We start from the raw sequence: 15,590 nt of genomic DNA, 5'->3' as shown, positions 1-15,590 counted from the left end.
TTGCACTTCACCCCACCGATTAAGATTCACTTCATCTATCACAGAATTTCTACTTTATTTTAGATTTCAATTCTTCTTTCTCATTCTCTCAGACCTAAAAACTAATAATAAAGATAACAACAACGACAACAACAACAACAATAACACTAAGAAATCCCTAGCACTTCTTTATATCTATAGCCTCAGTGGGATGTACTGACTCTACTGTTATTTTCTAACACTATTTGGTTTTGTCCACTCCATGAGTGTATAGTGTCTAGGAGTGACTCTGATGGTCAGAACTACTTCTGTTTAATTCCTTCCAGAAATAAAACTTCTACCTTAGAAACTGAGAATGTGGAATAAAACAACATCTCCATCCTGGAGGAGTTTCCTGGCAACAGTTATTGAAATAAATACATAGAGTACAATGTGACCTTTGTTAGAAATTTTTGAAAAAAGCATGTTTGGAATCAAGCAAAATGTTTGGGTGATAACCGAAGCTCAGAGGCAATTGATTATACATTTAAACAATCTAAAACAAGTACTGAAACAGAATATTAAAATATATATTTCACAAAACAAGTACTGAAACAGAATATCAAAATATATATTTCACAAAACCACTTAATATGTTTAAAATAAATCATTCTATTTCTTAAGTAATATATATTTAGAGATTTGTACAAGAAAGTTGACCAAGTATTTCCAGTTATTTATCAGTGTGCAATATACTTACTTAACAGTAGTCTGCTGCTAATAATGTTCAAGAAACTATTAAAAATTAAAAATGATAAATTAATGTTTCAGTTAAAATAAAATGTAAACTGGACCAATTATCTAGATTATTAAGGCAAGAGATAAACTGAAATTCGAAATTCTCAGATTGTCTATCATAGTGACCTCAAGGACATTACCAGCTCTTTGATGAGGTTCCTACATACCAATAAATATTTTTTTTAAAAGAGAAAAGATAGATGTAGTTCAATAAAAGAATTTAGTTGTATTCTAGAAATTTTTGAAGAGGTACATCATTTTCTGTACCCCGATCTCTAGGAAGTTCTCAGGACCGCAAGCACAGATTTCCATGTTGTGTTGTTCTCCACTTTGCACTTTGTCTTGTTGTTGTTGTTGTTGTTATTGTTGTTGCTGTTGTTGTTGTTTTTGTATAATTCTTTTCTCTTTCTTTGGTGGTAATGAGGGCAGTATAACTTATCTTTGTTGTTGTTTTTATTTCATTATGCTTTTATTTGTTTTTAAATTTCTGTGATTTTTATTTTTCTTCAATTCTCATATTGTCTCCATTATCTTCATTGCTTCTTTGTGGTGTCTGGAATGCTTGATACTTCTGTCAAATATCTGGCTTTTCTTAGCTATGTTTTCAAGTTTAAAAACAATGCAACAAAAATCTGAATGGAAACTTTACTTGTTAACTTGCTAACTGCACTGTAAAGTAATGAAGAGGTAAACTAGCATTTTCATTGAATTACCCAAAAAAATGTTAGTTTATGTAGATTTTTTCTCCTATGCTCTTTATTTTTTCTGGAATAAAATCCAATTAACTCAGTCTACATTTGTGTATCTGGTTCCCAGCACTCTGAGATCAAAGTGTGGGAAGAAGACTGGGAAATTTCACCATTTAGAATGTAAAATTTAACTTGTACTCCCTGTGTTCAGTCTGGTGTATAACTCCTGCTGCCCATGTCTGATGGCTAGAACCACTTGTGCTCAATTTCTCCAAAGAATAAAATGTCCATCATGGATGACTGCCTCATTTTATTGAAGAAAGAATTTGAGGCTATGACTGCTTAGATGGTTTGCCTCCTCATTCATATATTTATTAATTATATAAAGATTTATTGAATACCAAATAATAAAGTCTGTGTATGAATTATATAACTTCCCTACATGAGAATTTTTATATATATACACATAAATAGATGATAGATAGATGAGAAATGATAGATAGATAGATAGATAGATAGATAGATAGATAGATAGATAATAGATAGATAGATAGATATACACACACATAGGAACTATAAAGAATCTTAGAAATCTGGAGTCTCTAAGAAAATTTAAAAGCTATTTATCTTACCTATTCATTGCAAGCCTGATACCCTTCAAAATTTATAAGAATTCTTTTAAATCAAAAACACAATCTGATTTGTTCTCATATCAATTGTTTTATATGCATATAGGAACCAGTGTTATGATTTTTTTCCCTTAAGTATATAAAAGCAGGCATGGTTATTTGCCTTACATCTCAAATAAGTAGCAAAAACCAAACTGTAAGTGAAGTTACCAAAGTCCGTTTTCATTATTTCTTCCTTTTCTCCTTCACTGGGGTATACTTGCTTGCCTCTTCCTTTATACTGTTGATTGTTGATCATTCTGTCCCCATGTTGCCTCATCAGCTAAGTCTTTCTTGATGTTCATTGTATTTCAGAGGGTAAAAATTTTTCATCACATCTCTTTTCTTATTTTCTTACTCAGGCAAATTTATTAAACAGAATTGCCACCATTTCCCAAAAGCTATTCATTCAATTAGAAGAACATTATTTTGCCTCAGTTCTTGCCAGAGCACAGAGGTAGTAGCAGAATTTTGGCATATCCAGGGAATGTTAATGGAGCCAAAAGAGAAGGATGTGGAGTAAGGAATGGAAGAAGAATCCAGGATGCAGAATCCCAACTTACTATTTCTAGAACTCAAGAAAGTACTGGCAAAGAGACTAAGCAAATAAATGAGAGAGATGCAGGAAAATCATGTTGTTTTTGTGAGATAATAAGAAAAATACATATTGGCGAATACCCCTGGTTCCTGGCACAGAGATACTGAAACCCTGTAATTTCCCGGATGATAGGAGTGTCTTTTGTTCTAATGAAGTGACTCTGGATGGGTTCCTGAGTAGTTCCTAGATGAGGGCAAGTCACCAGAAAGACCAAGCCATGATTAGAAGCTTGTAATTTTCAGCCATACCTTCCATTCTCTTGAAAAGGGGGCAGGGCTGAAAATGGAGTTCATGATCAATTATACCTATGTAAGGAAGCTTTCATAAAATACCTAAAGTAGGGCATTCTAAGAACTTGCAGGCTGGCAAACGAATCCACCCTGGGATGGTGGCACAACTCAACTCCAGGGGGACAGAAGCTCCTGCTCTTGGGAACTTCTCATACTTCACTCTATGTATTTTTTCTTCTGTCCATCTATCTATATCCTTTATCACATCTTTTAAAATATAAAAATGTAAATGTTTCTCTGAGTTAGGTGAGCTGCTCTAGAAAATCAGTCAAACCTGAGAAGGGGGTTGTGGGAATCCTCTATTTGTAGCCAAATCAGACAAAAGTTGTGGGTGGTCTGAGAATCTACTAGTTGTGATTGGCATCTAGAGTAGAATGGAAGCAGTCTTGTGGGGCTAAGTTCTTAATCTGTGGAGTCTGCTAATCTGCTACTGTCTCCAAGTAGATAGTATCATAATTGAATTAAATTAAGTTAAATTATAGGACACCCAACTGGTGTCATAGTATTGCTTGATTGGGGGAAAACACCACACATTTGGTGACCAGTAGTATCTAAAGTGAAGTATTCCTAGTGTAGTAGTACAGTAACAGTGAAGAAGACACATAGGAAAGAAAGACACAGTAGGAAAACTAAGTTTTTCCAATATAGCTGGGTAGAGAGTATTCGGATTCCGCTGATATAACTTAAGCAAATAATTTTATATCTCTGAGATTCAAATTCCTCATTTTAAGTTGGAGATAAAAATAATATCTACTTCAAAGGTCGTTGTAATCTTTAAGCGAGATAAAATTAACAACCAACAGCAAACTATGTTGTATACACTGAATAGATAATAATTGAAAGCAATTCTACTTTGTCTTTCCTCAGTTTCTAAGCAGACAATGACTTTGATCAACTAAATTCAAATTATATAAAAAGTGTGCGCTTCCTGGATTCTGGTGGAGTCAGAGGTTGAGGAAACTATTAGAAATGTAGTGGAGGGGTGGTGGGGAAGATATACCCTGTCCTCTAAAGGGGAAAATTGACAGTGTATTCTATGTCATTATTATTAGGCAACTTTCATGGTAATTTCCAGTCTATGCAACAATCATACATGGTTGGCATTATTTTTGAGTTGAGGAAACTAATGCTCATTGAGTTTCAATTCTTGCCCATTATGATAAAACAAAGAAGAGTAAGATGTAGAATTTGGTCCAAGGTCAGTTTGGCTCCCATGCCTGTGCACATGGAACCACAAATTACCTTTATTAATATATTTATTTCTAAATTACTTTTTAATATTTATTTCCTCTACTAACCTATAAGATCCATGAAGGAAGAGACCAACTTCATCTACTTTTGCCCATCCTTGTATCTTTGGTGCCAAGCTCAGCATTGAATTCATAGTAAAAAGTGTGAATAGTTGATGAATTTTAATTGCATGAATACAGGATAAGTAAATGATAAAAGTATCAAGAATTGCATCAATGTGGCTAAAATAGGAGACCTGATTGACACTCTGGAAGATAGTCAGAAATATATACCACCCTGCTGATTCCCAAATTTCTCCTGTTTTCAAGTATCCTATGTTCAAAGTACTACTAATTTGAAGAGAGTAGTAGCCCACACAGGATAGGACAAAGTTCTAGGATATTCACTTACAGCCAAGCATGGCTTTTACACAGTATCACATATTAGAAAAAAGCTTTTTTTTCCCCACTTTCACCAACATCCCCTGCCTTCAGAAATGTAACTTATTAATGCAAACTTGAATTTATGATTCATTTTATCAAGAGATATATTTCTCATTTTTTAATTTTATTCCTGTTATACAAAACCTAATTTTATGTTAACAACAAAAAATAACTCACCTTTCTTAAACAAAAAATTTTTGAAGTCTACCTGCTTTCAGATATTGTATACTCTCCACTTTTCTCTCCCAATAATATTGGGAAAGATTAGGTTCATTAATCTTCAAGAATATAGAGGAATTAACATGAATTTACAGTCCTTCTTAGTGACAGAATTCTCGATTTAAGACGAATCAAAGAAGGAGAATGAGTACTTTGCATAGTGTAGATAGACTGGCAGTAAAACCATATCCATAAATCATTCCAAGAGATGACTGCCTATTGGGGAAAATTTTTCAACAGCAATGGACAATTTCGCATTTCCCCTCACACAATTAATAGAACCAAGATTCTTCTTCAGAGTCCATGTTTCTGGTTTGGGGTAGAATATAATTTCCCTTTCAATTTTCAATTGCTACTGAATTGCCCTTGGCATTTAGCAGTGCAACAAAGTTGTATATGACCTTTTTGAGAGCTACTCAACTACTAGGACCCCAAAATGTCAAGTACAACTCAGTATTTCTCAGAAATTTTCTACTTGCAATTCACTTCTATTTGAAATGGATCACATACAATGCAATTGAAATGCAAACATAAAAAAAGACCTTGTAGACTCTCTTAGGAAAATTAATCCATATCATTGTAAATGTGACAGAGTGAAATGGTCTCTGTCCTCATTTGTGAAGAAATATGGTCAAGTGGATTAAAGCAGGCCTTAGATTAAGTGTCTTGGGTCCTACTCTGGCTGGGTGACCTTGTCCAAACCATTTAGCTTCGGGACTTAGTACGTATATCACAAGTGCTCTCAGGACAGAGCACCATATTTGTCATTCCTTTTGTAAGTCCAGTGTCCCTGTGATTCTCTCTCTGCCTCTCCTTTCCTTGATAGGTGCTAGTGCAGCTCTAAAAAGGAGCAGTCTTTCAGATCTGTGATCGCACTATCCATTAGAGACAATTAAGCCTGCTTGTGTAAACCACATGTTTTGATGTGAACTTTCTGTTTTTCTCACAATGGAACATCACAGAGACATTGAATAAAACCAACAAGGGCTTTGCAGACCATCTATTGGCATAATAATAATGATGAACTTTTCCAGTCTCATCTTCAAGAAATTCAATTTCTTTAAATTAGCGAAGGGGAAGGAAGCAGTAATCAACTATGGTATAAATTGACATTAACAGATTATATTACATATGGAAATAAATGCAAATATTATCAAGTCTTTAGATTTTCAACAGCAGAGTGAATTCTGATCTTTTTTTCTCCTTAGCATATGATACTACTAAAGTCTCTGTTATAAATGTCTTTAGTGAGAAGCTTAATAGTCCTAGAGTAGTCATTCTTAACTGATGGTGATTAGCCTCCCAGTAGATATTTGGCAATGTTTAAAGACATTTTTGAATGTCACAACCGGGACATTACTATTGGCATATAGTGAGTAGAGGCCAAGGATGCTGCTAAGTGTCCTGCAATTCACAAGACAGGCCTAACCACAAAGAATTATGCAGTCCAAATCATCTATAGTGCTTAAGGTGAAAAAACATAACATGGGTTGTTTCCATTTTAAGACAGAGTAAACATTTGAATACTTTAGGGAAAGGTCATTTGAAGATGAAATCATAGATGTATCAAACAGTTATCTACACAAATTGTCTTTTTTCTCACTTTAGATTTCTTAAATTCACAATAGTTTTCAGCAGTACTTTTAATTTGTACACTTTTTTAACTCTAAGTATGAACCTATTAGATAAATATTAGGTGCTCTGTAGGGCTGGCTCACTGGGGGCCTGGCAGCATGGTAAAGTGAAATTCATAAAGATCGTGAAGTCAGATGGAACTGAATTTGAATTATGACTTAGCCACTGAAAAGTTTTGTTATAACTGTACAAGTTACATAGCCTTGCTTTATTTGTTTAATTTTTTTAAAAGAATAATATTACCTACTTCGGAGAGTTTTCATGGAAACTAAAACTATGTATAGCAGCTGGCACAGAGTAGGATGCAGAAATGGTGATCACTATGATGAAAAGTCAGCCGTAGATACAGAGGTGAGGCATGACTTGCCATATCTCCCCAGGTGGTATGCCTTTGTATCTTCTTTTGTGTATCATCTTGTATGACATTTCCAAATTATTAACTGCCAGTTATTGAACAAGTGGGCACAGCTACACTTGTACTACATAGAACAAGTGGGCACAGCTCTGAAATTTTTCATCTGCATATAATTTATCTTCAGTTTATATAGATAGACATTTTCAGTCTTCTGTAGTTTGAGTCTTATTAACAACTGTATTTAATGTTTATTTAAAGTGAGCATGACCACATCCTACTGCTACTACTCAGGATAGCAATACTTCCTGATATAGAAAAAAGAAATTACTTTTAGTGATTACTAGGCATGAATGAAAAGGTGAACTCATCGTATTTTCTAGAGTATTGCAGTGACTTTCTAACAACCCAAACCACTTCTCTTTGAAACAATAGGGAAAATTACTAGGGATGTTACTAGAGTATCTATACTTATATCATTTCTTTATTGACTACAAATGATTAAAAAGTAAAATCAATCAATGAGCCTGAATAAAATCGTATGGGAAGAGGTAAACTCCTAGTACAGTGCTCTGCAAGCAATTAGGTGTTCAATACATGTGGCCTTCCTAGTAACAAGAGGAAGAACCTACCTGCCCAGGGGTGAAGTGAAGATTTTGCTAATGAACTCAATACAATGGCCTCAAGCTCTAAATACGCCAAATTTTCCAAACCAACTGCCCTCTCTCCCTCTGTCTCTCCGTCTGTCTCTTAATGTTCCAACTTCCTGACTAAGAAATATTTCTAGAATGGAAATATCCTGCTTTTGCATCAAAAATAAATATGCAAATAAAAACAGTTTGTATTCTACTCTAGTAAAAATTAAATTCCTTAGAAGTAGAAAAAATATAGTTAGATTTCCTGGTTTGGGAAAGAATTTTAATGGGAATACTTTATTTTAATAATTTTTATTTTTCATTAAGTTGGCATACAATATTATATTAGATTCAAGTGTACAACATAGTAATTAGACATATACATAACTTACAAAGTGATCATCTCGATATATCTGGTACCCATATGATACCATACATAGTTATTACAATGTTATTGACTATATTCTTTATGCTATACTTTATATCACCTGACTGCTTTGTACTTTTTAATCCTTTTCCCTTTTTCACCCACTCCCACCCCAACTCCCTTCCCATCGTAATCATCAAAATGTTCTCTGTATCTATGAGTTTGTTTCTGTTCTGTTCGTTTGGTTGGTTTGTTATTTAGATTCACATGTAAGTAAAATCATATGGCATTTGTCTTTATCTGACTTACTCCGCTCAGCACAATACCCTCTAGGTCCATCCATGTTGTTGCAAATGGCGAGATTTTATTATTTTTTATGGCTGAGTATTAAACCACTGTATATACGTACCACCTCTTCTTTCATCCATTCATCCATTGATGAAGACCCAGGTTGCCTCCATATCGTGGCTATTATAAATAATGCTGCAATGAACATATGAATTCACATATCCCTTCAAAGTAGTCTTGTGGGTTTCTTCAGGTAAATACCCAGAAGTGAGATTACTAGGTCCCTCTTTGTCTCTTGTTATAACCATTTTTCAAAGGCTATTTTGTTTGGTATAAGTATTGTTACTCTACTTTTTTGTTTTTTTTTTTTGTTTGTTTCCATTTTCATGAAATATCTTTTCTCATCCCTTTACTTTCAGTATGCGTGTATCTTTCAACCTGAAGTACGTCTCTTCTAGGTAGCATATATAATGATCTTGTTATCTTTTCCATTCAGCCATCCTATCTTTTGACTGGAGCATTTAATCTATTTACACTCTAAGTAACTGCTGATAGATCTGTAGTTATCGTCATTTTATTATTCATTTTTTTAGTTTTTTTCTTCTTCTTAAAAAAAGTCCCTCTAACATTTTCTGTAATACTGTTTTGGTGTTGATGAACTCTTTTAGCTTTTTCTTGTCTGGGAATCTCTGTATCTGTCCTTCAATTCTAAATGATAGCTTTGCTGGGTAGAGTAATCTTGGTTATAGGTTCTTGCTTTTCATCACTTTGAATACTTCTTGCCAATCCCTCTAACCTGCAAAGTTTCTGTTAGGAAATCAGCTGACAGTTTTATGAGAGCTCCCTGTAGGTAACTAACTGCTTTTCCTTTGTAGCTTTTAATATTCTCTCTTTGTCTTTAACCTTTGGCATTTTAATTAGAATGTGTTTTGGTGTAGATTCATCTTGTTTGAGACTCTCCGAGCTCCTTGGGCTTCTTTGTCTACTTCCTTCACCAAGTTAGGGAAGTTTTCCATCTTCATTTCTTCAAATAGGTTTTCAGTTTCTTGCTCTCTCCCTTCTTCTGGTACCCCTTTTATGTAAATGTTGGTACACTTGATGTTTCCCCTTAAACTATCTTCATTTTTTTAGATTCTTTTGTCTTGTTGCTATTCTGTTTGGGTGGTTTCTACTACCTTATCTTCTAAATCAGTGATTCGTTTCTCTGTTTCATGTAATCTATTGTTGATTCCCTCTAACGTAGTCTTCATTTCAGTTATTGTATTCTTCATTTCTGACTAGTCCTTTTTCATGTTTTCTATTTCAATTTTTATGTTTTCTATCTGTTAAAGTTCTCACTGTGTTCATCTACTCTTCCTCTAAATTCATTGAGCATTCTTATAACCAGTATTTTGAACTCTGCATCTGGTAGATTGCTTGTCTCCATTTTCTTTAGTTCTTTTTCTGAGGCTTTGTTCTCTTTTTTTATCTGGGACATGTTTCTTTGTCTCCCCATTTTGGCTGCCTTCTTCTGTTTATTTCTATGTATTAGGTAGGGCTGCTCTGTCTCCCAATCTCAGTAGAGTGGCTTTATGTAGTAAGTGTCCTGTGGAACCCAGTGATACAGACTCCCTGGTCACCTGACCCGCATGCTTCCGGTGTGTCTTTTGTGTGAGTGGTATGTGCCCTTCTATTGTAGTTGAGCCTTGATTGATGTTTGTATGTCAATGAGAAGGGTTGATCCATGGGCTAATTCATAGTGAAGACTGGCTGGTGACTATGATGGAGGAGCCATTGTGCAGGAGCTGACCCTGTGGAGCAGCATTTGCTTTAGCAGGGCTCTGGTACCTTCCCAGTCTGCTTTTTGGATGTGTTGTCCTCAAATATGGCCCTGGGTGGTGCTCCAGCTTAGTCTGAAGCCAGCCAGCCAGCGAGCCTCTTCTGGGACACCTGTCATGAGCCACCAAGCAATCTACAGGTGGCCACCACTAAGCTGGGCTTGGAGTTGATGCAAGCGGCCAAGCCATGAAGTCAGTTGCCACAAGTGCCTGACCTGGGGCTGCTTAGCAAGAGGGATGGGACATGCTGAGGCCAGATGCTGCTTATTTGGAATTAGTGAACTTTTGGGAGATTTTAGGGAAGTCCACAACATGAGCCAAGATAGGCCATTTATATGGAAAAGCCGCTCGAAGAGGCTTGGGTGAGCCCACAGGAATCTCAGGGAGTCATTAGGGCAGGGTACCCAGTGTTAGCCAAGTTGATGTAGACTCAGATATGGCAGCACCAAAGCCTGAAAACTGGGTTCGTAAAGGGCTTGACAATGAAATAGTGGATCCTGCCAGCACTTCTGTCTGGGAGAAAGCTTCCCTTTTAGCCCTTGCCCCAAACCCAGACAACTGAGCTCCTTCCCATATGTCCCTGACACCCTCCAAACTGCTGCCCAGGACTGGAGCTCAGAGTGAGTGAATAACTCCATGAACAGGCCCTTTAAAAGGATTTCCTGGTACTCCAGCTACCTCCATCTCACTCAGCCACAATCTTCACTGGTTTTCACAGTCAAAAGTTGTGGAGACTTCTCTTTCTGGCATCCTGGGCTAAGGAGCCTTGTCTGGAGCTGGGACTGCCAACTCCTCCAGGGGGACCCCCATGACTGGTATATCCCTCCTGAATTTTAACCACCACATGTGGGTGTGGGACCAGCCTCTTCTGATCTCTTCCCCTCCTACCAGTTTGGGGGGGGGGGTGCTTCTTCTGTATGTCCTTAGTTATAGGACTTCTCTTCAGTTAGACTTCAGATGATCCTCAATGATAGTTGTTCTGTAGTTTAATTATAATTTTTATGTGATCATGAAAGAAGGCAAAGACAGCATTTACCTACTCCACCATCCTGGCCAGAAACTGGAAACACTCTCATCAAATTTAAAGTTTCGATTACACATTGGAAAGAAAGTTTATGTTTTCAACTTAGAAAACCAAAGCATTCATTGGTATTGCCACTGAGTTAGAATTTTTACTCCATTTTCCTTCACGCAGATGTGTGCTTGCCAACTTTCCACCTCTACTAATCTCAGGAGCATGCTTTAACCACATCAGTGACCTCATATGTGTTGAATGCTATTTGCATATGCCCCCTCAAAAAAAAAAATCATAGCTCATGATTCTATATATCTGCTGGGCAGTAAACTATTTTCTGGTGAATATTAATGTGGCTGACGTCACTATCTGTGTGGGCATGCTACCTCTAGTGTGCCTATTTAAATGTGGTGACTTATGTTTGATAAATATGTTCAAATTAATAACATGTAACTATTGCTCGCAGAATAAAATGATTATTTTAAGCTGACTGGAGTGTTCAATCTATCTCAGTCAATTTGCAAAGAGACTACATCTCTCTGAGCTTTGGTTTGATAAGTCACAGGGTCAGAATACTCCATTACCTGTCTTCACTGGCTAGACAAAAGGGTTGTTTACATTGCTTTCTTTTACCTTATTCTCCTTATTTTGTAAGTAGCTTTAATGGGGTGCTACTTGGGGAAACAAGAGAGGGAAAGTAAGGCTACAGAGGCTGCATTATTTCCCTTTCCCTTCCTAATTTTTTTCATCACTGCCTTCTCTTATCAGTAGGCACTAATGACACATTTGAACTTTGCTTAAATGAATATATGAAAATGGAGTACAGTATAGAAACTGTGCCTGGGTCTTAATTACCTTTGCATCCTCAGGACCTAACATAACCCTTGGCTACATAGCCTGACAAAAATTTGTTAAATGAATAAGAAACACACTGCTGCTACCTGTACAATAAGATTCCCTAAAAACCAATACAGATCTGTATATTTTATTTTATATCAAATCTCTAAGTTCAAGAATGATCATCAGTGATAAGCGTATATCTCTAGACAACATTTCTTTTTATACTTCAAATGGGTATGGAACATCAAGGGGTTTGTTGTTTATAATTCGTATCTTTATGAATGTATTTAGCTATTGCACAGACTTTCCATTACTTTAGCTACTTGTAAAATAATTTCAAATAAGCTTTATCAGATTTTCTAAGAAAAACAGCTCTAGAAGAGTCTCTTTGCTTGAAATAGGCCACAAATGAGGTTGACATGAAGAATATTTTTGCAGAAGCAACTTGGAAAGACAAATAGTGTAAGTGAATTCATTATATCTCACCTCTTTCTCCTCTGCTCTCCTGATAATTCTGTTTTGCTTAATGTTTTGAATATTTAATACTATGCTAATTTTCTCCATTCAATGTCATTTCTGTTTTAGAGAAAATTTTATAGAAGTCATTTCGCCACCATTTAAAATAAATGGAGGTTGTATTTGGGACATTTGCATTGTTTGAGATTATTTTGAACCTCAAAAATTATTTTTTTTCTCTATGGATTTTTAATGTTTAAAGGCAGTGACAACTACTAATAATGTACGTGTTTTTCTTTCTTTTTAAATTCCAATTTTAGGTAAAGAGAGAAAAATAAGATTTCACTGGGGCAGAGAGTCGTCAAAGCTGATGTATGTCATAATTACCTCATAGCATTATTTGAACATCGATGCAGTCAAAAACAGTATCTTCCAAGATGGGGACAGGGTCATCTTTATATATTACAAAAAATTAACATTGGTCTGCGATTTAACTTTCTGATTTTTCTATTAGTCTAAGCCCCCAGCAAAAATAATCTCTTGCTCAAAATAACATTCTATTTAAATTCATATTCACTTAAGTATTTATTCAGGCACAATTGGCATGGAATGACTTTGGAAAAAAGGATTGATAGCATCTTAAAATGTCACAGCTAAGCGAGACAGTTAGAGCTCATCTCATCTACATCCTAACTTTATTGGCAAGAAAATAAGGGCCCAGGAGGACAAAGCCATTTTCCCATACTACACGTAAATATTAAAACAAAATGATGCCCCTTCCACTCTACCAAGCTGATTAGCATTCTGGTATATAGATTTTTTCAATTCTATATGTTTAAAACGGACTCTCGTCTTACCACAAATCTTGTACAAAAATATAAGCCTTCACATATAAATCAAAGTAACCCATAACCCAATTTCAGTTCTCACCATATCATGAATTTTATCTCTTATAAAGGTTGCATGGGTGAACATGATAAATATAAATTATATAAAACTTTTTAGAACAAAGGTTTCACTGGTGGAAGCAATTTAAAATGTTTCAGGTAACATTTACTATAAAAAGAAAAAGAAAGATTAATGCATTCCAGAAGTTTGCATTTATTTTTTTCCTAAGGCTAATAGAGTATGAATTCTTGGTACGCATATTTGCGTCAGTGATGATTTCGATGGGCATGCTCTTTCTTAGGAAACGACTAACGTAGATCTTTTCCAAGGTTATGTCATGTTCAAAAAAATCTCCTAATTTTCACAGCAATGAGAAAATAATGTGCTTAGCAATATGCTAATTGCTAATTGGGCTTTCATAAGGAAATGAGATGTGTCTGTAGGTGGGAGGAAGGGAACAGTTAAAATAGGTGCCGCTGGAGGTGAGTTAGGAGGAAATTTCATGGGAGATTTTACAGATACAAAGGACGGTTGTACTGGGGGGCGTGGCTTAGTTTACTTCCTGCTTTTAAAAACTTCTGTTATCAGCACTTTCATCCTACTCAGAGTATCTTACTTTCCCATCCCAATCCTCCACCCCAACCTAGGCCGTTTCAACTATAAGCCCTGGTAAGACCTAACAATAGGTAAATACACTACTTGTAAATTCTTAACCTAGAAACTGAGAGTGCTTACTTAACATTTACTGTATTTCATGAAAGCTGGGCATTTGTTGTCAACAGAACATATGACAATAAAATATTTTTTCTGTAAAATGTAAAGTAATTTTTAACAAATTAATGTCAAAAAGCTGGAAAGAATAATCCATTTCCAAGTTCTCTGTAGCTTCAAAATTTAGCAGAATTTCTAAATTGATGTTTGGTAAGCTTTATTTGGAGAATTTATTTTCTGAATTTATCTTTGGATTCAGATTGTTTCCCACATGAATAATGCCAAACTATAGTTTTTTAATCTAATAGTCTTAGTTGTTACCTTAACAATATTGGGGCGGGGAGAGAGTACAGAGTGCATGTTATTAAAATTTAAAAAGTATTTTATTTTTTCAAGACTTTTAGAACTGGCCAATGAAAAATTCAAGTACCACTTATAAAAATTCTTCTAATATCCTAAAATATATTCACAGACCATACATCTATCCGCATATTTTATTTTAGAAAAAAGGTAAGCCAAAACTAGGAATTTGCCAGTAAGTTATATTTAGCATGTTTTCCAAATACTAATTTGAGGCAGAAAATTTATTTTCAACCAGAAATATTATTTCACCTGTATAATTTTCCTTAAACACATCATCCTTTGAAAATATCTTTTGCTTCTCCTGTTTGAAAAAGGACAGTAGAGCAGAGTACCTTCTCTCTTGACAACGGCTGGGAAATTACGTATGCTTAATAAACGGTTATTGATTTGATTTGATTTAAAGAACTTTTTTAAATTCAAAAAAGTGTCATCTAGAGTAATCATAGATATGACTTCGGTATTAGATTGGTTTAAAGAACGTTAAAACCAAAGACAGAGATCCAAGATAACTTCTGGGATGTGTCTCCCAAGGGGAGTGGTCAGACACCATCCATCGGTACCACTCTCACTCCCACATGCCTCAGCTTGATTATCCCAGGAAGTCTTAGGGAGCTGCTAAGAATAAGAGACACAAGCATGTTGGAAATGCTCTAAGGTTCTTTTTAATCCCTTCTCACTAGCTCTTTATCTTTAGATGGAAATAGTTAAAGAAAAGATGTAGCAATGTTGTAAAGAACCAAGCGATGAATTGAAGATCAAAGCTTGAGGGTCTAAATCACAGCTCTACTAAGAGTGGTTCTGGGATCATTGCAAAATTACTTGGCCCTTTTACAAGTTAGTTACTTCTACCTCCGTAATCTGTGAGATGGGACTAAACCTCCAAGGCTTTTTCCAGTTTCCAAACCCTATAATTCAAACTCCTCATAAAAAATAAATGGAAACTCTGCGATGTTCAATTTCTAAAGTCAAGTTGTAAAGGGTAGAGATTTTTTCATTAACAAATGCCAGAAGCTATATGAAACTTTGTGGGTGCTCAATAAATATTAAACAATCAATTTTATCTTTCATCTGCAAAATGGGGTGAGTAATGCTGACTTGTCTCACGGAATTTCGTGTGAGAAATAATAAATGAGAACAAAGCACTTTTCAGATAATGAATAAGCTGCTTTAAAAGTTCTGAGGTCCAGCTAGATGATGCAAGAATAAAGTGTCTTCTTTATGATTACATCTGTGAAATGCAGCAGTCTTTTCATCTATTTAGGAAGAAACAGTCATTATCTTTGCTTATCACCCAGAAGTCAGCATGAGTAATTTCTGTGCAAATGGAATT

General features: G+C 35.4%; 1 protein-coding gene across 3 annotated transcripts in view; it reads left to right on the top strand.

Moving 5' to 3' along the window:
• The window catches only part of BANK1 (B cell scaffold protein with ankyrin repeats 1), a 259,252-nt gene that overhangs the window by 218,370 nt on the left and 25,292 nt on the right, over positions 1–15,590 (top strand). The window lies entirely within an intron of this gene.

Source organism: Rousettus aegyptiacus, unplaced genomic scaffold (assembly GCF_014176215.1).
Source record: "Rousettus aegyptiacus isolate mRouAeg1 unplaced genomic scaffold, mRouAeg1.p scaffold_m13_p_10, whole genome shotgun sequence".
Lineage (NCBI taxonomy): Eukaryota > Metazoa > Chordata > Mammalia > Chiroptera > Pteropodidae > Rousettus > Rousettus aegyptiacus.
The sequence above is the reverse complement of the archived record's forward strand: the minus strand, read 5'-3'. Positions and strand labels throughout refer to the sequence as shown.